The 25,234-nt window shown below is 42.8% G+C and overlaps 1 protein-coding gene across 1 annotated transcript in view; it reads right to left on the reverse strand.

Annotated features, from left to right (window-relative positions):
• plxna3 (plexin A3) overlaps nucleotides 1–19,309 on the reverse strand; it is a 148,953-nt gene extending 129,644 nt beyond the window's left edge. The window contains exon 1 of the mRNA XM_084917251.1: nucleotides 19,027–19,309. The gene's annotated coding sequence lies outside the window, so the exon portion shown is untranslated. The remainder of the gene's footprint in view (nucleotides 1–19,026) is intronic.
• Between the last annotated feature and the right edge of the window lie 5,925 nt (nucleotides 19,310–25,234).

Below are 25,234 nucleotides of genomic sequence, written 5' to 3' on the forward strand. Positions count from 1 at the left end.
CAACAAAAGTAAAGTAAGTACGTAAAAGTTTATTTGTGTAGCACATTTCACAGACAGACATCGCAAAGTGCTTCACAAGAGAGGTAACAAAAATACAATCCAATCATAAATGCATCATAAAAGCCCTGGGCTTTAAAATGTGCTAGTGTCAGTGGTAAGGCACAACTTTGTAAGTTCTTAGTTTCCAGTTTGTCAGGCACGTTTTTCATGTGTTTGCAGACAAGTTGGCGTCTCCCTTGCATATTACAGGAGATCATGGCAATCTACAATTCATTTTAGACAGCAAGCTTCAAGCTACAGCTCGCCAACCGCTGGGGGAAAACACATTTTCTCTTGAGTATCTGGCAGTTCAATGTAGTCTCCAGCCGGCCTCTATGCTTGTGCGATTGCAGCCGTAACATTTTTTATTTTTTCCAGAGATTTGATTGTTAAGCTGCCTAAAAATATACAAACTCAAAGCATCAAATTATAATTTAATGTGTTGCTGATTTCAGTGTATTTATTGGTAGCACTTGGCCTGAAGCACTTGAATCCCCAAAGCTATGACTTCAACCTACAACCCTGATAAATGGATCAGAAAATCATCATTTTGTAAGTAATGAACCATAAAATAAATAGTTTTTCAGTTTGTTTCAGCCTGAAAACATAAAAGGTGTTTTTAATTGAACTTAAGGCTACTGCTTCTTCCTGCCCTCTGCCTTTCTCCCGTTCTCACTCTTATTCCTTTTGTTTTATGGGTCTGGCATGAAATCTGTTGTCTAAGCAGAAAATAAGCATCCATTCTTATATAAAAGCCAGTATGCACCATGAAATAACAGCCAGGGGGCAACAAGCAAAGGCTGGCCATTAAAAAAAAGACAGGTAGAAAAAAATAGCTCTCAAGAGCTTACACAGGAAATTTATTATAACGTCCAATTTTCCCAGCACTAATCCCATCACAGCTGAGTCCTGAGTAGGAATTCTTACGGATATCGCCTTTAAATGTGCAGTAGCTTCAGTGTAACTTAGATCCCTTCTAAGAAATGATTGCATATTTTCATATTTTCTTTGTCAGTAGCTGCAACACATCGTTAAACTCCCACTGCAGTGTATAGCTTGTTCTACAGTAAATGGTACTCAAACTAATATGTTAAATAATAAAGTCATGATTGGTATTGTTGCACTTTTATGGCTTGCTGTGAGGCTACAATTAATTTATTTTTATAATCGATTAATTTGTTAATAGCTTTTATGCTTGAACAGCAGCGATGCCAAACAAAAGGTGGAAATACTTTCTTTTCTATCAGCCTGAAGCAGAACATCTTTTGCGACTTCTCGCTGCCATTTCAAACAAAACCAGGACTGCGAATGTAAACGGGCCAACGGGAAACTCGTTCATTCATCACACAGTCCTGGTGACCTTTAACCTCGCTATATATTAAGGCCGCACTGACAGAAAATCCAAACAAAGTGTACTCCCATGACTGACAGCCAAGTCACGCTGCATTTAACCGCACTGAAAGCTATATTTATCCTCCACTAAGGTCATAAAGAGCTCACAAAGTAAACACTGATTGGATACATTAACTCAGACGGCGCTGGACTTCATCCATTAGAAATAAAGACGAGCTGAGGGAAACGGGAGGGGATGACAGCGGCTTGATGGATGGTAACCAGATTAATTCTGTGGTTTTACACACAGAGTTTAAAGTGGACCAATTACACTCATATTAAAACAGTAACACACGTAAGTCCTCTGTGATATTTAGGGATTATGTCAAGGAGGAAAGGCAAAACCTCACTTACCAGACAAATCCTGAAGATAAAAGTGATGCGGAAGAGCCGGCTTCACTGAATCAACATTAGACAGCACTCAGTCCACGGAAGTAGGAAAAGAACAACTGATCATTTTAAGGTAACTTCAAGCAGACAAAAAGTCAGAGAGGCAGTGGATGGATTCCCCACCGACCCGAGACACGAAACAGATGAAACAGAAAGCAGTGTCAAAAAGATGAGAGAAGCGGACGTTGATGCTAGGATCTTCACAGGAGGGGAAAAAAGTCCCCGAAGCCCAGCTACAACGGGAAAAGGCCAAAAGTGAAGCTGCTATAGAGAGCTCGCATCCTGCTCCAGAATCAAACAGACGATCATCCGCAGCCGTGCACCAGAAACGGAGAACGGAGGTTAAACCGAGTTAAAAGCTAAATGCAGTAAATATGTTAAATGCAAAAATAAACAGTATGAAATGTGTCTGTTCAATAGTAATAAAGTTACCATTGCATGAACACACATACCTGCAACTTCACCCAATCTTTTCCTCAACATACTTGAATCTTTAAAACAGTCGTTTTATAAAATGTAACAGTATGAGTCCACTTTATCATTGGGTGACAGGCCACTTCATTAGGCACACTTAACACAAATACCTGATCAGCCATCAAAGTTTTGGAGACAAAAGGCCAGAGGTCATGGGGGAATAGGCAGACTGCTTCGATATGATAGGAACATAACAAGAGCTCAAAGTTACAACCAAAGTGGGCAGAAGATCATCTTTAAATGGCAGGTCTGGATTTCTGAATGAGTTTTGTCTTTATTTTTACATATTTGGTGATTTGTCGCCTTGAAAATTCAACTACATGCACTTACTCCCTTTTTGCTGTGCTGAACACTGATATTACGGATGCCGAGGATCCCTGGAAATGTAGGGTCGATGTTTAATACTATAGAACAGGGGTAGGCAACTCCACACCTCGAGGGCCGGTGTCCTGGAGGGTTTAGATGTGTCCTTGATCCAACACAGCTGATTCAAATGGCTAAATGACCTCCTCCTGAAGTTCTCCAGAGGCCTGGTAATGAACTAATCATTTGATTCAGGTGTGTTGCCCCAGGGCGATATCTAAAACCTGCAGGACACCAGCCCTCGAGGCCTGGAGCTGCCCACCCCTGCTATAGAACAAAGAATCAGCTGCATGTTAAAAAGAGGCTTTAAAAACCCCAAAGTGAGCCTTTGTGATTTCAGAATATTTCCCCCTGTTAACCACTGCTGTTGCATCACAGCCTCCAAACAACAGCATATCAGAAATGTGTTAAAGAACCGGCAGTAATTTAAAAAGTTTGAGAAACAGTGTGAACAATCGATAGTGTGAATACTGTGACATTAATGAGCTGCAACATGGGAACAGTGGCATGGTACAGGACACCCCACCCGGCTATAAACAAGGTGACTCCAACACCTGAAGACCTTTTCTGTCCTAAACTCCGGGATCATTAGCCTCTGATAAACCCCATTTACCTGATGCCTTCAGCTGCGAATGCTAAAGCAGCTACTTTCAAACCTGTGAAGTCTGTCCAGAGCAGGGGGGGACACTGAAGTCTGCTGCTGTTTCAGTCATTAACAGCATTAACAACAACGTTTGACTTGTACTCCAAAGTCAGAACGATGGAAAACAAGAACAGACAAAGATTTACCAACTCTGATGTTGGTTCATTAGAGAAAAACAAGCCTTCCTATATTTAATATTCACAAAGAACCAGAGAGAGTTTATTATTTTTTTAGCACCTTATGTTCCAAAAATTGAAAAATGTGACTGCAGTTAATTATTACTGATTTCACTGTATAACAGCTAGGATAGGCTCCAGCCTCCCGTGGCCCTGAGTTGGATGAGCAGGCGATGGATGGATTCTATCTTTTTAAATCTACGAACCAAAGCTTTCAGATTTCAATAGCAGAACATGTGCAGAGGATGGATAGTTGCTATATTGGGCAAAGGATGAGAAACTTGGAGCTCCGAGGCAGGAGGGAACGAGGAAGACCTCAGAGATGGTTCATGGATGCAGTGAAGATCTCCCTTTTAACAGGAAGAGTCCTCCAGCAGAACCAAGTTCAGGGACGGGCAGCCATGTGCTGCGAACAGCCGAAGGTGGGGTGGGGGTGGGTGGGTGAGTGGAAGGAAGCAGGAGAGCACAGAGACACAAGGACAAAACACAAACTACAGACAGAAGTTCATGACATGCAGCAGTGAAAGGAGGGGGGGTGGGGGAGAAGTGCTCAGAGCATGAGGGGAAATTCCCAGCAGCCTGAACCTATAGCAGCAATTAAGGGAAGGTTCAGGGTCACCTGATACAGCCCTGCATACAGGAGCCGTTTGACACAGCTTGAGATTAAAAAACAAAATCCACAATTATGTCCCACAATAAGCGGCTAATGAGCGTAATAATTAGCGAACAAAGACGTCCTGCTGTAATCTTTGTTGCTGCAAATGTTCGTGCCATCCGCTCTCACAGTCCAGATCAGATACGAGCTGAAACATGCACGGATGGATTTGACAAAAATACCGTTTTTAACCAAGAAGGAGAAATCTACTTTTTCCAATTAATATTTTTTAATGTAACTGGAAAAAATGTAGAAAAACATTGTTCGAATTACAGAATCCAGTGAAGGTTTTCTAGCCACGGTTGATTATTATAGTTGCTTTTTTCAACTTTAAAAGCAGGATGCACTTGGTTCTATCCACTGAAGCCAGGAGAGCGACAGGTAATCTGGGAAAATTGTGGGCTTCAAGGAAGGTCACCTTAAAGAGGAGATTTAAAAAGAAAAAAAAGAAGAGCTAAAACTGAAAACATAAAGACTCGTTTCAAAGGATGAACTGAAGGGCTGCATCAAGGCCGACGCTGAACGGAGAATCGTGTAAATCTACTCCAGTGGAGTCCGAGAATAAAAAACACGGAGCTGGAAATGAGCAGAATAAATGTACTTTAAGTTCAGCGTTAAAAAAAGAAGAAAGAAACTAATGCAAGTACACACAAACGAGCAGTCTGAGGCTTGAGCTTTGAGCTCACAGGCTTTACATGCTCACCTCTTTATTTAAACACTGCCAGCTCTTAATACGAGCATTCGCTGCTGTAACAGCATCATTTCAAACCAAAATACACAAACACAAGAGCGAGGAAGAAAAGGAAAGTGAAAATGGAGAAAGCGCTGGATCTGTTTCTCTGCAGCTTCTGGATGCTTCTTCTGTCCGTTTTCTGATTTCAAAACGTCCTCATTTAAAGGTGCTGTAACTTAGCAACTAATGCATTTTCAAAAGTGGGCAGTTTATGCGTTTAAGTGTCTCGTTTTGCAGCGAGAGGAGGAAGAAGAATGCTTTTACGCGTTCCAGCCCTTCTCTGCAGAGCGCACGGGGAGCGAGGTTTAAAATAGGACTGCAACTTAAACCCGACTGCCAGCTGCTCCAACGGCGAGCTCGGTAACCAGGTGCAGATTAGAAAATCAGCCCAACAGATAAATATGAGTACAGTTGTGATCTTATCGCAGCTTTCTTGCCGATAAAACCTGTTCTTCATGTCTCATATACCCAAGAATAACCCTTTCACCCGTGCACAGAGGAGCCATCGTGTCTGCCGCTTTCACGCATGTAACACACCTAAACACGAACCTTTGTTCACATCCGACTTTACAGGAATTACAATTTGTCACAAGAAGATCTGCGGATCACAACACGCAGCGAATCTGAACATCAGAGGCCCACTCAGCCCTCCGCAGCTTATCTCGACGTGTTGCGAACACCGGACCTAAATATTTGTCAGGATAACATCAGTGTTGGAGCTCAGGGACACTTTAGCTCACTTTTAATGGCTTAAAAGAACCAAAACAGACGACAAGCGCCAAGGAGTTCGTGTTCGAGTCTAAACAGACGATAAGAGAAGAAACTGATGAAATAAAAGCCTTTACTTTACAGTCCTATGAAGCATTTGTATCTGGGTTTATACGTTTCCGAGAAATCGATCTGAAAAGTCCTGGGAAAACATCACAGGAGTGGAAACTCTGTGATTTCTGCTCAATCAAGAGGCAAAAACAGTGTTATGCTCCTTTAATGGCCTGAAAGAGCTGTAATGTTGACTGTTGGACACCACCCTGAATGCACGCACACACACACACACACACACACACACACACACACACACACACACACACAACGTCCCTGTTGGTTCATAAAACATTTCTAAGACTCGGCAGCTGCAGAGCGATGCCCCCCCTCCACACACGGGATGTGAAATCACTCGTGCGCACACACACTTGTATTTAACTTTGGACTCCAATGATTCAAAGATTCACAGGAATGCACAGAAACATGCAGGATGTTGCAGCAGTTCAGTGAAAGTTCAAACACAATGCAGGAATTTGACTCTCACTTCTAATTCACACCATCCTTCACAGACAGGTGTAGCGATGACAACAACTGCAGAACCGTTAATTTGATAAGCGGCAACACGTCTGACGGAGGGAAGAATCTAAATTTGAACATTTTTAGTTGATTTTGAGCCACCGCGTGCAAAACATCTGACTGGGAGCAGCTTCGTTTTGTCACTGCTGGTGCAGTAAAAGCACGGCGTGGACAGGCCTCCCCAGAGCCCTGACTTCAAAACTATCGAAGCAGCGCAGGATCCTTCGAGAAACCTGAAGAACTGAAGACTGAAACAGTTACAAGAAAGACTGGCTTTAGAGAGTTCAGGGTGACAACAAGAGGAACGGCAGCTGTCTTCATCTGGGTTTTGTTTTTGTTTGGGGTTTTTGTTCCTTTAAAATATTTGTACATTTTTTTTAAGCTGAATCAGCTTCCAAGAGTTCAAATAGCCTCTTTCACAACTGTGTGAAACTTATCAAAACTGGAAATGAACACATGAGATGTTGAAATCATAATGTGGAACATTTTTACACGAGAACTGCTCAAAACACTTTAATTTCTCACTTTCACTTCTGCTTATTTTGAGTGTTTCACTCTGTTTTAAATGCATCAGTGTGAGATGGTTTGGAGAGTAGAAGCAGTCGGACAAATGCAGCTGAAGCTAAATGTGAAAGAGAAACACGAAAAGGTCATTAGTACTTCAGTAAAGAACATGAGTAAATGTACATACGGCTACAAACACACACACACACACACACACAGAAAGTCACATGTATGTCTTTGACCCTGGCCTCTCTAAGGCCAAATCACACATGACCGCACACATCCAGCTGCTAGAGGTCAGGAGGCATCGAGGGAGGAAACCAATAGCCTCAGCTGATTGTTTCCTGCCTGTTCCTCAGCTCATCCTGAGAGTGTGCGTTTGTACTTGTGTGCCTAGCTTTGTGAGGACCCTTGTCCATTTTAGTCCTGTCATCAGGACACAAGTGGAAAGTGGGCACTATTTAAATGGTTTCAGAGTTCAGGGAAGGATCGGGTTCGGGTTGAATGTTTGCGGGTTTGGGAACACGGGGTTCTAACAAGGACACCAGTATGTGTTTTACACCGGTGAAGCCATCACATCGGATAAGAGGCTGCCTATGAATCGTGCCTTGTTGTGTCAGATCTGATAGCAGTGAAATGAAGTGAAGTGAAACCCTCCTGATGGTGAAAGACCAGATGTGACAAACACAAATACTCCAAATATTCCAATGTTTGACAATCGGATTTAGCCCGGTTTGGACAACGGCTCCTTTATTTAAACACAGTTTAGATTTACAATTCATTGATTAGAACAGGGTGTGTACTTCTTATATCAACTAAAGTCCTTGCGAGCAGATTAGAGACGGACACGTATTTTAACACCGTTCAGCTGCAGGTTCGCTTCTTTTTATCAAGACAAATAAATGTTCTTCTCAGCTGTTGAAAAGCCGACACGACACAAAGAGGCCGAGCACAAGTTTATACTTCAAGCCTTCAAAACGGAGCATGAGATCACGAATGCCTCATGAAGTTATTGTACAAACCATCAAACTTGTGAAGAGCTCACTGAAAGGGTCACTTTGCACTATTTGCAGACTAATTAGAGAAAATCTATCCCTGTTGTTCCAGTTAGGCTGTGGAATTGAGTGACTTTGGTCAATAAAAACTATGATAAAAATGTTTATGAACATTTTCAAACAGCAACAACTATAAAACTAAATGATGACTAACAATTAAAGTAATTTGTGTTTAATGCGTCTGCAGCGTTTGTGAAATCACAGCCTGCAGCTTCCTCCTCGTCCTCAGCACATTTGTCTGAACTGCTGCACAAAAAGAAGCTCTTAGCATCCATCTCTAATGAAGCTGATGGCTCTAGGAGGACACTGATGAACTAACTACACTCATCTACACATTACCACAAAATATTAGACAATCAGCATTAAAAACCGGCGCAGGCAGCAGCGGGGATGGCCGGTGGCTCGTCGTCAGGTGACGTTAATGTTTCTGTCGTAAATCTTTCACGTTGCCGTCCGAAGGAGTGAGACGGTCCCAGAAACAAGTGAACTGCTCTGTTTAAATCGTGGCTGCGTTCACGTCCGTGTTCAAACAGACAGGAAACAGGATTTCAGTGAGCAAGCTGCTGCTCTTCAGCGGAGAGGTGCTAAACGCTATGTGAGGAAAAGTGAATCGACTCCAGGAGCCAAAGTCAACACTGAGCCGGCCCTGAGGCTGTAAAACCTTGGACTAAACTAACTAACTGATTATAAAGCAGTTAAAATACACCTGCTGCATGAAATGCTGCCAGTGCATCAGGACTGATAATCTAATAAATTCATAAATGATGCATCAGACTTTTATGACTTCATAAGTTTTTTTTTTCCTTCGACACTTTAAAAAGGCTCCGTGTGTCTTATTCTTCGACTCTGCTGCAGCAGTTCAAAGCAGCCTTTCTTCATCCTACACCGCTCTGCTGCTCCTGAATCCATCCTCTGTCTGCAACAAGCCATTTCAGCTTCTCTACCTTTCGGTCGCCCTCCCCAAACAACACCGCTACTTCAAGAACTGCCATTCTGTGGATTTCCTGTTCCACAGGAGGCACTCCAGCATGAATGGGACCCTATACAGCATTTATTTTGGTTTAAGGCATGAAGCAAGCCACAAAGAAATCCTATAGGCACTTCAACGAGTTCCCTATTTACACACACGGAAGCTTCTGTTGTGCGTTTGCTTCTAACTTCTTGTTATCCTTTGTGGGAGTGAGTTTAAAATCCATCCACCTCTTTTCCACTTCAGAGTTATGACTGTGCCGTCACAAGGCGAGAGGCAGGGCACATCCTGATAGGCTGCCAGTCTGCCACAAGGCTGAGACAGAATAAAAGACAACCATTCACTCTCAGTTTCACATCTACAACCAATTTAGAATCACCAAATAACCTGATGTGTACGTCTTTGGACTGTGGGAGGAAGCTGGAGTTCATGCATACACGGGGGGAACGTACCCACTGCACACAGAAAGGCCCCAGCAGGCCACTGGATTCAAACCCACGGTATTGTAGCTGTGAGGGGGCGGTGCTAAAAGTGCACCGTCATGCCCTCACTTTTAAAAATCCTTGATGGACTTAATTATATGTGTTAACATACATATTTGTGAAAACTAAAATTTTTATTTTGTTTTTCGTCAAGAAAAAGGTGTAAAAATACATTTTAGCAATTTAACACCAGCTTCAGTAGGATGAGATTAGCAGCTCTGCCGTCCCTTTAAGCCAACCTTCACCTAAACAGAAGGTTTGAACAGCAGGTGGGCGGGGCCACTGTGCTGAGATGACGATGATAAGGAAATCCTTTATCTATGACATCATATATTCCCAAGAATAGAAAAAAGCTCTTGGTAACAGCAGTAAGAACATTCTGGGATTACGCGTACATGCACTGATCTCATTTATTTGAGACTCTGGTCACGCTTAGTATGAGCATCCACGACTGGAACATAAGAGGCCGACTAACTTTGATATGTTTATCTCATTAGGACGGGTACTGGGGAGGATCTGAAACTGAAGTTTCAGATAGAATCAGTTTGAAGTACACGCTGGTGCACAGAAAGATGACGTCATCGCAGCAGCAGGACCGGCTGGTCTGGCTGTAAAACGTCTTCACAGACAGAGTCAGAGGTGAAACGCTGCCGGCAGAAATATCATATCAGGGTCCGTCTCGCACTGCTGACTCAGCGTTCTCTCAGCGCTGACTCTGCCAATGACTCAATGTGACAGAGTGCGAGTGTGCGTTTTTAGACTCTAATTGTACATTAACAAACAATGCCGTGTGTTACAGGGAGACAAAGCACTCTGGATTAAATTGCACACGTCTGCCCGCTCTGATGTCTAACACACACAAAAACACGCCGCTGCAGGTGACACTATGACCTGATTTCGACAAAAGGATAATTAAGAACGCACATGAGGTCAAATACACACACACAGACACACTCATATCAAATCAATGCTCCATAATAAGACACACTGGTGGATTTCCAATAGCAGGATAACAACAGCCCTTCACCTGAAGGACTACAGCTGCGCGTCAAGTAACGATCCAAATATTTACGCTTTTTTAATGAAGTGCCGACTCGGCGTCCGTCTTCATTCCACTCCACGGCTATGGCAGCACTCAAACACTGGACAACAAATGACTGCAGATTGCAGCCAGTAACTGGGAGCTCAACCAAACAGAAAGACGCAAATGTTTCCGCAAAGAACGTGAGATGACCCGATGCAAAACACGACTCGCCGCAAACGCGTTTAAAGGCAGCCGTGCGGATGTTCGCTCTGTCTGTGACGTCCTTTCAAACAGATTTAATCATGACTAAATACTGCGTGAACGAGCCAGAGCAAAAGCAGTCCTCCTGCGGAGGCAGACAGCTGTGACCTCTGACCTCTTCACTTGAATAGTGATTTTAGGCCTGCAGCCAGAATCAACATCACTAAGATGGCAAGTTATTTCTTCAGTTAATCGATTAAATGTTTTGCCTTAAAAATGTCAGAATAACAGAAATTATGCAGTTTATCCACGAAACGAGTCAAACCAGCCCCTCAGACTGAGACTTTTACCAGTTTACTATGTTTTCAGCGAATCGCCACCTCTGATTAATTTATCAGTAGATGACTTGGTCACAGCTTAGTTCACTGTTGTAGCAATCCTCCATGGACTCCAGCTCCACCCTTTCTACTGCAGCTGATGGGAGAAGTCCTCCTTCCGCTCCTTCTGCTGTGAGCTGGAGCTCCACTCCAAGGAGAACCCTCAGCAGGTGGAGAACTGTGCAAGCAGGACAAAGGCCATCATCAGTGGCTGCAGTCCAAAAGGGTGGAGTTGGAGTCCTTCGAACCACGGGATAAGAGTCTCTGTGAAGACCCAGCTTTATGCTTTATGACTTTGTAAATAAAATATTTGCAGAAGATAAAGTAATGAGTAGTTTACTTAAATAATCCCTTCAGGAAGTAACTGCATTTGCTTTTTAGGAATGATTTTCAGATGTTCAAGTTGTCATTCAATCATAAATTTTGTAACTGTTTCTGTTTTTGAAGGATGCATCTTTCCAGGTAAGATGCAAAACCATAACTCTGCCAATAACACACCTAGAAGCTGTTTGCCAGTCATAAAACATTAAAAACTGAAAACCAGTAAAGCATGACTGGCATGATGAGATTAGATGCCAGTCAAGAGTGGTAGCGCCGTGTTTGAAAATAGTGTAAAACCTTCCAAATGTAACTAACGCTGTAATCACAATGTGAAGAAACGATGACATCTGTGTGTGGTGATGAAGCGCTATCAGCTAAAGCTGAACTTGGGTCTGGCTGTACTTTTGTGTAATACCGGTTTCTACCATAAGGTGGCACAGCAGGTCAGCCCAGCAAGCCATTAACAGCACTTTCTTACTTATAACTGGAGCTAGGGGTGGGCGATATAAACAATATACGATAGAAACGATATAAATTTGGACAACGATAGAGATTTTGACTATACCGCTCTATCGCGATAGCGCATGTTGATGATGTCATCAAGCTGCACCCGTTTTGGTCGAAAGCATCGCAGTGGCTACAACCATTATCATCTGCAAATTATGCCAACAGTCATAGCAAAGAGATGAAGCACTTTTGAAATATGGGGAAAGCCAAAAACTGCGCTTCCTCCACTTCCGTAACACTGATTCATTAATGTTGAATTCTCTTGCAGCTGCTCTATTCCCATGTTGTTGCAGTATATTAATAACTAACCTTGTATTGTGGATGAATAATCTCAGTTGTTCTCCTGACTGAAGTTTGGCCCGTGTATAGCATCCTGCTATGCGATTACATTTGTCCCTGACCACCAGAATCCCTCACGTTAACTTTTAATGAGTGGAAAAAAAGTTGGCGTTCATCCTCCAGCTTCACTGTGCTAATGTTATGCTAACATAGCTGTGTCGCTAGCAATCACGTAGCACAACATTATATACCAGGTAGTCCAACTTCCGTAAGTTTTCTGTCTTCATTTATGTTGGAAGTGGTAGCAGAGCTGTACGTTTTAATTAGTTTCAAAAATCTCTCAGTCAGAACATGGTATGAAATGTTTAGGTGGAAACTAGCGAGCTAACTTCCTGCTAACTTCTAACTCTGTTAAATTTAATAAATTCTGTTTTCATGGATGCCTGGATGTTAAACTTAATTGTTACACCTGGTAAAGCAGCAACGCTGATGATTTTAGACCATTTTTAACTCTTAGTGTTCGTTTGACTTTGGGACCTGAAGTAGACGGAGTTTTGGACCCAGATTACTCCGCGAAGCTCCTCACTACTGCAGCCGTAATGCTCTGACAATCCATCAAGCAGTGCGGCTTACCAAAGTTGTACTAAAACATTTTTAACAGATTTCTGCAGCCAAAATCGGTTCGAGGTCAGTAAGCACAACCAGAATTCATACATAAGGCACACTCTGGATTTTTCAGAAAATTAAAGGATTTTAAGTGTGCCTTATAGTGTGGAAAATACGTTATACAGAAGAAAAGAATATATCGCGATATATATCGTTACCGCACATGCTTCAAATTATATCACGATATGACTTTTAGTCCATATCGCCCAGCCCTAACTGGAGCCCCACAAAAGACAAACCTGATGAGGAAATTAGAGTAAAAAAATAATAATGACCGTGGCTCAGGGGGTTGGGAAGCGTATCTGTAACCGGAAGGTTGCCGGTTCGATCCCCGGGCTCTCTGTCCTGGTCGTTGTGTCCTTGGGCAAGACACTTTACCCTACCACCTACTGGTGTTGGCCAGAGGGGCCGATGGCGCGATATGGCAGCCTCGCTTCTGTCAGTCTGCCCCAGGGCAGCTGTGGCTACAACTGTAGCTTGCCTCCACCAGTGTGTGAATGCGAGAGTGAATAAATAGTGGCATTGTAAAGCGCTTTGGGTGCCTTGAAAAGCGCTATATAAATCCAATCCATTATTATTATTATTATTATTATTATTAAAAAGATCAGCGTACGTCTGAAAACACCGCCCCCTTGTATTGGGACGTTTTTGTCTAAACCTGACTGAGAGGAATTACAAAAACAAACCTTTAAATAAATGAACAAAAATTATCTCCAGTGCAAACTGATGCGGGTACAGCTGGCATGTTACAGCATGGAACAACAACATGTAATCATTTCAGAGCAGTTAGGGCAGCAGACCTCCTCGTGAGTGAACATCGAAACCTTATTTTTTGCATGAAACTATTATCTCAGTGGAAAAAAATGAACATGATGTTAACTAAACAGATAAGTCCAACATATCATCTCCTATTGCATTCCTGAGACGCCAACTTGAAAATGAAACCTGCTATGGACTTTCAAAAGCGCACACACATTTGTACTGCACTCTGTGCGTGTCTTATAGGCTCCAGGGTTGGTAGTTCAACTCCCTCTGGAGCTGAACTGTATCCCAAAGCGAAGGCAGATTAGCTCCAGAGGTGCCTGCAGACTGGACACACACACACACACACACACACACACACACACACACACACACACACAAATGGAAAAAGTGATGCCGAGATAAAGCAGCAGGCAGGAAAGTGAAGCTCGGTCTGGAAACACGTTGCAGCTTCACAGCTGGAAAACTGCAACTTTACGAGATGCATTACAATCACAAAGAGTACGTTACACTAACAGAGAGGCCGAGCGAAATGTGAAAAGCACGCTTCCTCCAGAGGATCTGGAGTTGTTTGGCATTCGTACAGCTGCATCCAGCTGTGCTCCATCTACACGCACCTGTAAGGAACATTAAAGTTTTACTTCCAATGTTTCTGCTTCCGCATTTAGTGTGAATGATTCAGGAAAAACAAACATTTGGTGCCTTTCGGACATTTTATATCATTACCATCCTGAAACTATGACTCAGCTCACAGTACTGGGCTGTATTATTAAGAGCAGAGTGGCATTTAGAGTGATTTTTACTTAATGAATACACAATTTAGTCTTTTTGCACAAAAACATGCCACAACAATTAGTTGTTGGCTTGTTTTTTGTTAAGCTTCATGTTGATACTGGACCATCACCTTGAACACCAGGACGTTGTCCCATGTTTTCTCATTTTACACCAAATAACTCAAATAAAAAAAAGTTTTATTTGTTACACAGAACCTGCTTTAAGCACAATAAAAGCTGATTTCAGTGACGAGCTAAAGAATCTAATCAAATAATTCGAGCTGTTCCAGCCCAGTGTTTATTTTAAAAAGTGTTTCATCTCAAAAAGGCTGAGAACAAGCATTAATGAGCTGCAATAGCGAGTTATAACAGTCTGATTTACTCTGTGGTGTCTTTGCCTCGTTTTAAAGTCATTTGTTTTGCTCCAAAGAGGCATATTTCCCACCCCTCTGCGAGTGAAAGCAGCTGCAGGAATCATTAAAATCCCCACCTGCCTCGACATGAACGTCTTTCACAAGTGGATGTAGACATTTGTCCAGCGCTGCAGTGAGTCACTGTTTGCTAGAGAGCAAGAGTTTGGAGTTATTTGGATGGCAAGTACAACTACAGGCTGCATATAGATTAAAAAATGGAGGACATCTGTAAAATGGCGCTAAACATAAAGTGTAGCTGAGGCTGATGGGAATGTCATTAGTTCTGCTGAACTAAGTGAAGTGCTATAGGCACATGGATCTGATCCACGTTTATGTTTTAGAACTTCTTTGCATGTTCCTGTGGTTTGCACGGTCATATCTACTCTCTGAGCTAAGCTGTGCATTCTTCTTTTACCTTTGCAGCTTCCTCCTCGCTTCTAGATTCATCATTGCTGCTTCTGGCCACAGTAACATGCTAACAAGTGCTTTAACTTAGTGATTACTCCAGTACTTAAAAATCATCATCAGTTCTTATTGAGGTCCATCGTTGGGTTGGGCAGCTGTGAGCATTTGGTGAATAGAGCGTGATGATGGAGATCAACTGAGTGATGTTTCTCAGAGGACCATTTTTGAAAACAACTGAAAAATACTTTACAGAAACTACTCAGACAGTGAGATTGAGATCGGAGCAGCAGCAAGATAACCAGCCAGTTTAATTCCTGTCTTTTTAACCTCCCCTCCATTCTAAAAGCCCAGTTTCTTCTGATTGGTCAACTTCCAAAAGCCAGCTGAGGGGCTGCACCCGTTCTTCATAAGCATGTAATGAAAAATCAACGAGTACGATGTTCAGAGCAGTCGGGAATCCGCTTTTCTGTCACTGCTAGTCTATTGACTATGTGCACGTTAGCATATGCTACTTCCGGTGCAGAAACTCCTGTGGGGAGCTTTGTTTCCGGTGTCCTATTCGCGCCCTGTTTACGGTCCAAAACAAGTTAAGCAAATGAACGAATCAAGCGGCGATTTACATTTCTATAGATGTCTTGGGCATTTAACCAATATATCTGTAAATGATGTTCATCGACTTGTCGATATTTTTTTCCCCTGCGCCTCAGAGCAAAAGAGAAAAGGGATTCAAATGTTATATTTCTCAGCTGTCCCTCGTTTATCGCGGGTGTTATGTTCTAAAAATAACCAGCGATAGGTGAAATCAAGTAGCCAATTTTATTTTTTGACGGTGCAAAACGTTTCGTTGACATCGTGGACATACAGTACTGCACTTCAGAGTCACACTGCTAACGATCGATGCAGCGATTCTGTACTGTACAGGAGAGACGGAGGAGATCGTCTGCAGCGATCAGGGCGCAGGACACAATGTGACGTAAAAAAAAGCATGCAAACTTGCACTAAAAAAATCTGCGAAACAGCGAGGTGAAAGGTGAACCACGTTATAGCGAGGGACCACTGTAATTTTGAAGGTAAGTCACAACATACCCTTCGTACATACTAATGTATAGAAACCAGCAATCATTCATTTTTTGTGTGGCTTTTTTTCACGGTTTGTTAACATGCTGTGTAGGTGTGTACTTGACTAGCTGATATCAACATAACGGAGGAAACATCTGGTTTGACTATTCTTCACCTGTAGTCTGAATGCTGAACATTTGCCTGTTTAAATCATGAGACCAGTCACTATACAGAGATGTGCTTCTGAATGTGGACGATGTGTCTTCTTCTGCAGTGATGCAGTTCTGCTTGTGTTGAGTGATGTAAACAACTGATCGATCTAAACGCTTTAAACGTCAAAATTGATCATTGGATTTTTTTTATGACACAACAGCGGTGAGTGTTCCCACCTCTGCTCTTTGTAACTTAACGCAATCTTTCAGTTTTCGAGTTTTGGACATGGTTGTGGAGTATATCTTCGCAGTAGCGATTGACCGCAAAGTAAAGCTACCGGAAATGTACAACCCCACATCCGGTCTCAAACCAGGAAGTTAGCATTTTCTCGTGCACAGGGTCTATTTTCCAGCATTGGCTCAATGAGCTCATCTGCAAAAAGCAATCCGATCCCGATTACTGCCACCTGCTGGACTGGAGGGGAACACGTTGCTGCAAAGCCACTGGCAACACAGCTGTTTCACACAATTTAGACAAACAGTGTGAAGTGAAACAGTTCCATTCCTTAAAATTCCAAATAGTGTGAATGGAAAAGCAGCTAAATGTGACCCGTGTACACAATCAGATGAAATATTGAAATCAAATATATTTTTTTAACTCACAAAAATTGGTTCTGATACCAAACATCTCATCTTGGTCAGGTTCTAGACCAAAGTGCCAGATTCCAAATCATAGAAAAAGTCAACGCAGATCTCCATTGGAAAACATATTAAGTCTAGAGTAATGAAGGAATAATGAGGGACCAGCAGACTGAAGCTCTGGCAGGAGTAATACACTAATTTGAGCCAAACTGCAAATGGAACCGTGACTTTTTTTAAACTTAAAATGTCAAATCTGTTACCAAAACAACCGGAGATTCATTTCTTTTCCAATCACCTTAAAAATTTATGGACTAGTCATTACAGCTCTGACCAGATTTATGGAAAATCTTCAACTCTGGGACACGCTGCGGTCATCATCACCTGCTTGGCTTTTATTCATCTGCTGTTTGGACTTTAAAGATGTTTTTTTTTCTCGTTACTTTTTATATTTGATTCAAACTTAACTTCATTTTCGCTCTGATGTTTTTTTATACGATTCATTTGAGCTCTCCATTTTTTTTTTCTGTGCGCTGCCGTTATCTGATCCATGTCTCTCTGGAAAAGAGTTTCTGAAGCTCGCTCTTTGCAGATAATGTGTTTATCTGGGATATTGGTTAATCAGCTGGTTGTTGTCCTGGTGAAATGGGGAACGTGTTAGAAAAAACACACCATAAAACTGAAGAAGCTCCTGAGACGACTTCTTGAACGACGGTTCAAACAGAAGCTCTTTGTGTTTGTTTGCTTAAAATGATCAATCGATGCGATTAACTGATGATCAAAGTGCTCAATCCACCGTCATCTCTGATCAGTTTTTGCACTTTTCTTCACGTAGGTTTGGAGTCATTATTTAATCTCAAATTTGTCTCCTTTATTATTGATCTGAATCTGACCCTGCCATCGATCAGATTATTGATCACAGGATCAGTGTTTAGCTGAACATCTGTTTGGTAAGGACACATGTGGGGGAGACTTGCTGCTACTCCTGGCACCATTTACATTCAATCAGTCATTATCATACAGCCCATCACATCACTTATTGATCGTGTGATTATTGATCGCCTGTGCAGGTTGATTCCTCTTATTCTTCTTCTGCAGCAAATTTATGTTTTAATCCGTTTTTAATAACTGATTCTTTTTGTTATCCACTCGTTTCGCTATCTGGGGCCGTTTGGTCCTGAAAACCTGATTTGGACTGTTTGTTGTTAAACTGATCACATCATTGATCGACTTGTAAACACATCAGCAATCCTTTACCGGGACTGAGATCCAAACGTTACTTGAGGATCAGCGCGGTCTGTTTGGTCGGGATTCTGATTGATAACCTTCAGCCTGGTGTGACTTGAGTGTGTCAGGAAGAACATCGATCACCATGAGATCATCACGATCGCGGCTCTGAAATAAATCCCGACCCTGAACTCGCCGAACCGGGATCAGAAATGTGCCGGTCTCGGTTCCGTGAGCGGGGCTAGGGGCTGATCCAGAAGATCGAGGCTGCTCTTCGGCAAATGGGCAGTCGGATGAAGGCGGATTCAGAAAAACACAAACCCGAATTTGGTGCGTGGATCTCGGCAGCAGCCGGAGGTTCGTCCGCAGAGTTCGGGGCGACCATCGGACGCGTTTCCGGGGTTTCGGCTGCGGTTTTGAACGTTTTTCTGCCGCCTTCCCCCCCTTTGTTCTTCCTTAATGGATCGGCGTCTGGAGCTGTGCTACCTCCCAGACCCCCTCCTCCTCCTCCTTCTCCTCCTCCTCAGCCTCCCCCACCACTCTCCCCTTCACCACACACAGAAAAACACACACTTGCAGCTCAAAATCGCCTCTTTTACGCACCGAACTCCGCACTTTAAAATGGAGGAAAAACGCAGAGGGAAGCGGTCCGCTTGGTGCCGTAACACAGGCCGAACCCCGAGGGCGAAAGCAGCCCCTACCTGTGGTATCAACCAACCCCCAAGTCCCACTCCTTCATCCCCACTCGCAGCATTGAGAAGGAGGAAATTTCCACGCGTAAAAAATAAAGAAAGGGGGGAAAAGCAGGCAGCAGGAGCAGCTGACGAGCGGTGATGCGGAGGGCAAGCGAGGCGTTTTCCCCCCTGAAACATCCACACACTCATACACCCCTCTCCACAACCGCCACCACCCCGATACCCCCATATCTGCCGCCCGGACCTGGAGAACATCACCGGCCTCTCCACCTCCAAACACCACCTACCCCCTCCGGAACCCCTCAGACCTACCTGCACGGGGACGCGCAGAAAAGTCCGATCAGTTATTTAAATCCACACAGTCCCACGCGCTTCTGCTGCCTTTCTTCTTCTTCTCCTCACATAAAACCTGAGTGAGGTGAGCTCAGCTGGAGGCAGCAAGAGGAGCCCGCACAGGTCACCACAAAATCCTGCGGGTTTTAAAAAAGTGAGGAATAATCCAGAGAGCAGAGATCACAGAGCGCAGGAGCGCGGCGAGGTCTCCCATTCACACACAGCCTGCCTCGGCTTGGCTTGGCTCGGTCTGCCCCTACTCCACCACAGACAGCCCCCCAGCTGGAGCGTACCACTCTGCGCTGAGCTGGGAGGGGATACGGCCAATTAGAAGCGGTCATTTAAACCAATTATCAATAGATTAATCGGCTTATCAAAGGCTCGGTGCTCTTCTGAGGACGTTAGCGTTAACGCGGAGAGGAAACGAGCGTCGTTGAGAGGAATGGGACAGTGAGCGCGCTGTCTTTTTAATTGAAAACCAGCTGTTGTACCCCCTCCGAAAAGCCTCTCATGGTTCAGTCCAACTCCTTAATCTGCTGTTTTTCTCCTCCCAAAGCCAGATGTGGAGAGAGAAACTGAGAGAGAGACATATAAGTGCTGTGTGTGAGAGAGAGACCTATAGAGAGGTGCGGTGGAAATGTATAGCCTGCAAATGTATAAGAGAGAGAAAGAGAGGGGGTGAGGAGATGCATATCAAAATAAAGGGGGATGGGGGAGTGAAGAGAGATGGTGTAAAGACACATGGAGACGTGAGGGATAAAGAAACACAAATGAGAAACTGAGATGTATGAATGAGGGAGGGAAGAAGCAGAGCAGTGAGAAGAAACCGAAGCAGAGCGATCTAATGGAGAGAGAGAGACGCACAAACTGAGCAACACATTCAGGAGATTTCATTGTGCCTGATGATAAAATTGCTGCTGCGTCTCCCAACAGGTGTTGAGTCATCGAGAGATACTGAAAAATAACAATAAAAAAGTTTAACCCCGTAAAGCCCGGCACAGCAGATCACCTGCCTCCAGCTCATGTCTGCCACACCAACCTCCGCGTGTCCTCCTTCACCACTTCCAGGAATCTTCTCTGTGGTCTTCCTTTTCCTTCCTGCCTTCAACGAACTTTGTCCAGCTCACTACGCTTTCACTCGTGTCAAAAATCACCCCTGACACTCATCTCCACTCAGTCCACCCTGCCTGCTTTCTCACCCCCCCGGATATGTAAACACATGTATCTGTGTTGCTTCTGCTTTTCTCTTCAGTTCATGCCTCCACATCTCCGGCCTCTCCTCCACCTGCTCCATATTCTCACCACAGATCACAGAGTCATCTGCAAACACGATCGTCCACAGAGACTCCTTCCTGATATCATCTGTCATCCTGTCCATCACCACCCCAAACAAGAAGGGGCTCAAAGCCCATCCCTGATGTAATCCCAACCCCACCTTGAGCCCATGTGCCACTCCTACCTCTCACAGCTCACCACAGTCTCCCTGTCCTCATACATGTCCTGACTTCCTCATGCAACACCACACTTCCTCTCTTGGTACCAATATCATATCTTTCTCTCAATCCACAAAGACACAGTAAAGCTCCTTCTGACCAGCTCTACACTCCATCAACACACCCTCAAAGCAAACATCACATCTGTAGAGCTTTTTCTCAGCATGAAGTCACACTGCTGCTCGTGGATCGTCACCCACAAGCCAGTTTCCTCCCGAGGCCGGATAAATAAGGAAGGTAGAGTCAGGAAGGGTGTAAAATCTTTGCCAAATCAAACAAAACACACACGAGAAAAGAAATAAGATGGTATTTTAAGCTCTTAGTGTGATTTCTTTTTCTCTATCACACGTGATCATGAAGCCTCTGAGCACAGGTGTGAAAAGGACCCCCCAGAGTCTCACAGAGGAGACAGAATTAAATCAAGAGCGTTAATTAAAGTCTCTGTTTAGCTGTTTTAAGTTGCTTCTGCTGATTTCTGTCTCTTTATAGATATTTTAAGTCTTTTAAAGCAAGCTACTTTCAGCTGCTGCCTTACCACAGGCGTCGCCACAGCTGGCAGCGCCTGAGCGTTACGCTGGATGGCCTTTATGCATGCAGCAGGAATCAAACCAACAGCTTTTCTTATAAACGTGCTTTTAGTTGTTTTAAGTCTCTCTGTCGTAATTTTAGGGGTCTTTCTAATTTCTGTCTCTTATTTCTTGATGCTTTTGTGTCTTTTGTAGTTTTAAGTCTCTTTTTAATTGCTTTATGTCTTTATGATGTCATTTTAAGACTCTGTCATCATTTAAAGGCTCTTTGTAATGTTTTCAATCATTTTGTGGTTCTAAATCTTCTTTTTTGTAACCGTTTTCATGTCTGTAAATTTTTTAAGACTGTCATCATTTTTTAATCTTTTACATGTTTTTTTTTGTCTATTTATTTTTAATTTGCTTTATAGTTGTTTTCTGTCTCTTTGCTGTCATTTTTAGACATTTTGTAATCTTTTACATCATTGTGTAGTTTTAGATGTCCGTTTATATATTTCATAGCTTTGTCGTTTTTTTATGTCTCTTCTCATCATTTTAAAATTCTTTTTCTGGTCTTTTAGAGTTTTAAAACTATTCATATATATTTTAAGTTGCTTTGTAACGTTTTATTCCTCTTGGTAAGTGTTGGTAAGACTCGTCTGTCTTTTAGAGGCTTTTTGTGATGTTTTACATCCTTTTTGCAGTTGTGTGTCAGTTTTACTTGCTTCAAGTTGCCTTGAGTAGTTTTCTGTGTCTTTGCTCTTATCTTTTATAATTTTTTTAATGTGTCTTTGTAATCTTTTACATCATTTTGTGTCTTAAAATCCTTTCTAAATATTCTATATTGCTTTGTAATTCTTTTATATTCCTTTATGTATTTTTTTTTACCGCTTTCTTTTTCATTTATTTGTGGTCACTTTATGTCTAATGTATATATGTACTTGTATAGAGTTATACTGACTTTGCCTTACACATCCGTGTACAATAACACAGACGTGTCTACTTTTGCAACGAGTAAAAGTCTTTTTATTTGACATAAATGTACAAAGATATTTAAAATACATTTGTGGTAAAAACGTTGCTCAGTTTAGAATAATATGGATTATTACTGAATGTACGTACAGACCCACTCATATGTTTATCACCATTAGTAAAGGGTAACTAAAGCAGTCAGACACGCTTTTTCGCACACACTTGAACGTCACAGGTATAATTAAGACAAAATGTAGATGCTTGTGTAAAATTTTTAGCACATTTCATCGCTGCCTCTTGAAATGCAGCTGAAGGAGAATCTAACAACAACAGAAAAACACACAGTAGGCTCCCTGTAATAAAGCAGAAGTGCGTGATTACAGATTAGTCACATCCTGACTGACTGATGAGTCAGTCGACAAGCAGACAATAGGTGTGTTTCCACTGCGGGACTTTTCCTCGGGAAACAGAAACCTTTTGAGGAACTTGGTTCCACCATAAGACAAAAAGAAGAATTACAGTCAGGTCCGTACATATTTGGACATTAATGCATTTCTTTTTTTTAAACTTTTAATTTAGTCACAGTTATCTGATGTATGTGGGGTTTAAGTGCAGGCTTGCAGCTTTAACTTCAGGGCTTGAACAAAACTATCGGACACCCACTGAGGATTATAGACTGTCATACACACCTCACATCTTCCAGTAGCTAACAGGATCTTCTGATATGAAATTTTCATTGTGTTGAGATTTCTTTGCAGGCGGTCTGATGTCTGGACGGCACCGACATCCCCACAGATGGTGTTTCCTCCTTTGTGGTGCTTTTATTGCAGCTCTCTCCTGTTTTTGTTGTTGTTTTCTACTTTTAGTTTTGTCTTCACTGAATGAAAAACAGTTTGATTTGCTGGAGATCCAGTAAATCTCTTTGTCATAGGTCAATATTTTAATTTTACCTTTTCCTTTACCTACAAAAACCCGACAGTACTTTGGGGTCATTAGTGTGGAGTGCAGTCAGCTTGGCTGCATTTGGCTGAATGTGAGCAGAACATAACTCTGAGCACTTCTGAATTCATTCTGGACACATTAAAAAACAGAATCAGTAATCAACAGTAAAGCGAGGCCGAGTAGAAGCCGTACGCTCTCACGCATCGCTCTGCCTCCACGTATGCTTCAGGTTATCAGCTGTTGTTGGTTCAGAGAAGCCTGAGCTGCTGATCTGGGCATCTTGGCTTTTTAAATGTGAGATGTAAGCACCACAGATTTATTTAATTATTTGTGTCATGACGCTTTTCTTTCTTTTTCTTTTTTAACTGAACCTAGGAAGTAAACCCAGACGGCTTAAGGCAGATTTATGGAGTTTATTTGCAACAAGCGATGTAAATATGAGTGAGCCGGGTGGCCAGGAACAAAAGAGAGCGCCGGACGTCCGAGCGGGTTTGATGTCCAAAGACAGACGATGATCACGGTACTTGCAAGAGGGCAGGCAGAGTCTACAGGTGAAAGGAAAGTTTGTGGTGCTGGATGAAGGGCTGGACTTGACCGGTGACTGGAAACTCCTCCACAGGTAAGAGTTTTCTGGCTACAAAGCTCCCCAGAGTGGAGGTAACGATCAAGCAGAGATCCATCACCATAGCTGGATCATAGCAGCCTCTGAATGAGACCTGCCCAAAGGCAGAGCCCGAAATGATCCCGCCCAGAGCCACCCAGAGGGAGAGGAGGGAAAGAACCGGCCAGCCTGGCCCAAACCATGAAAATGTAGTTATTTAACTTTTTGTTTTATTTTGTCACTAGTTTTCACCTTTGTACTTTATTAGGTGGAGACTTCCCTTCATAAAAGACATGGACAAAGATCTGTCTACTTCCTGGAGAGGGTTCTTCACATAATTCTGAAGAAAAGACCTTGTGATTGTCTTCCAGGGTCATTCTTCCAGGACTCCTTTATCGTACCGAGCACACCACAGTGTTCTTTTCTCTGTTTTGTCATCTCTCTGATGGTTTCTGTTCACTTCACAGTCTAAGGATGACCTCGCCACTGCACTGCGCTCTTCTGTGGACGTTCTGGGTTTGACACAACTGGACGACTGTCTATAAAAAATGATGAATGGACTGTTACTTATATAGCATCTTCCTACTCAGCTGAGCACTCAAAGCGCTTCCTACAACACTTCTCATTCACCCAATCACACACACACGCACACAGTGCTTTTATCTATGCCTGAGTGCTTTCTAATTTTCACACGCACTCTGACTGGATGCTTCGGGGCAATCAGGGGTTCAATATCTCGCCCAAAGATACAAACTTCAGGGATCAACCCCCTGACTTTCCACTTGGTAGACGACTCGCTCCACTTGAGCCACAGCCACCCTCCTAAAAGCAGACACACATTTAAACCCCTAAAAATACTGGAATCATTGATTAATGGTTATTATAATAACATATAATCAAGTTAAGCATCAAAACAGTAAAAACAATATTTTTTTTATATCAGACACTAAAATCAACCATCTAAAGTCAGCTATCAGAAGCTAATAGAAGCTAACTCGAGCTGAGGCTACGCGATCCGTGTCATTCAGGGCGTCGTGAGGATGATTTAGGGCAAATAAAACTGAAATAAAAGCAGCTGAAATGAGTGAAGTCGGAGAGAGTTTGATGTGGTCTGTTAGCAGCAGACTCAGTGTTTCCACACAGAGCATGCTGAGCCTAAAATAACGAGAGGGGGGACTCGGGCTGGTCCGGGTTCAGGTTTAGGCTGGGGTTACTTCTGGGTCTGCAGCACAGGGTTGGCCCTGTAATCAGCTGACAGCTCTGGTTTCGCCTTCGATCTCTCTGTAATTTTCTTAATTGAAGCCACTTGAGGGGTCGAGCGCTCAGTTCATCCTCCTTTTTTTCCCTTTCTATGTTGCCTGCATCCTGCTTCCTCTGTCCTTTCCTTTATTTGGTCTCCTGTTTGGTTTCCTTTCAATATTTTTTTCTCTTTATTTTTCTTCTCTCCCCTGACTTGGTTTCATTTTCTTTCTTATCCTATTATTTTGATTCTTAAGTGCATTCCTTTCCTATCATTCACTTTCTCCTTTCTATTTTTCTTCAGTCTTGCTTTGTTTACTTTTCTGCTCTTCCTTTCCTTTCCTTTCCTTTCCTTTCCTTTCCTTTCCTTTCCTTTCCTTTCCTTTCCTTTCCTTTCAATAGTAACTCGTGGTGAGAAAGAGGAGGAGAGTATA

This window comes from Perissodus microlepis, chromosome 20 (genome assembly GCF_051167445.1).
Source record: "Perissodus microlepis isolate ML-2025 ecotype Zambia chromosome 20, ASM5116744v1, whole genome shotgun sequence".
NCBI classification, from domain to species: domain Eukaryota; kingdom Metazoa; phylum Chordata; class Actinopteri; order Cichliformes; family Cichlidae; genus Perissodus; species Perissodus microlepis.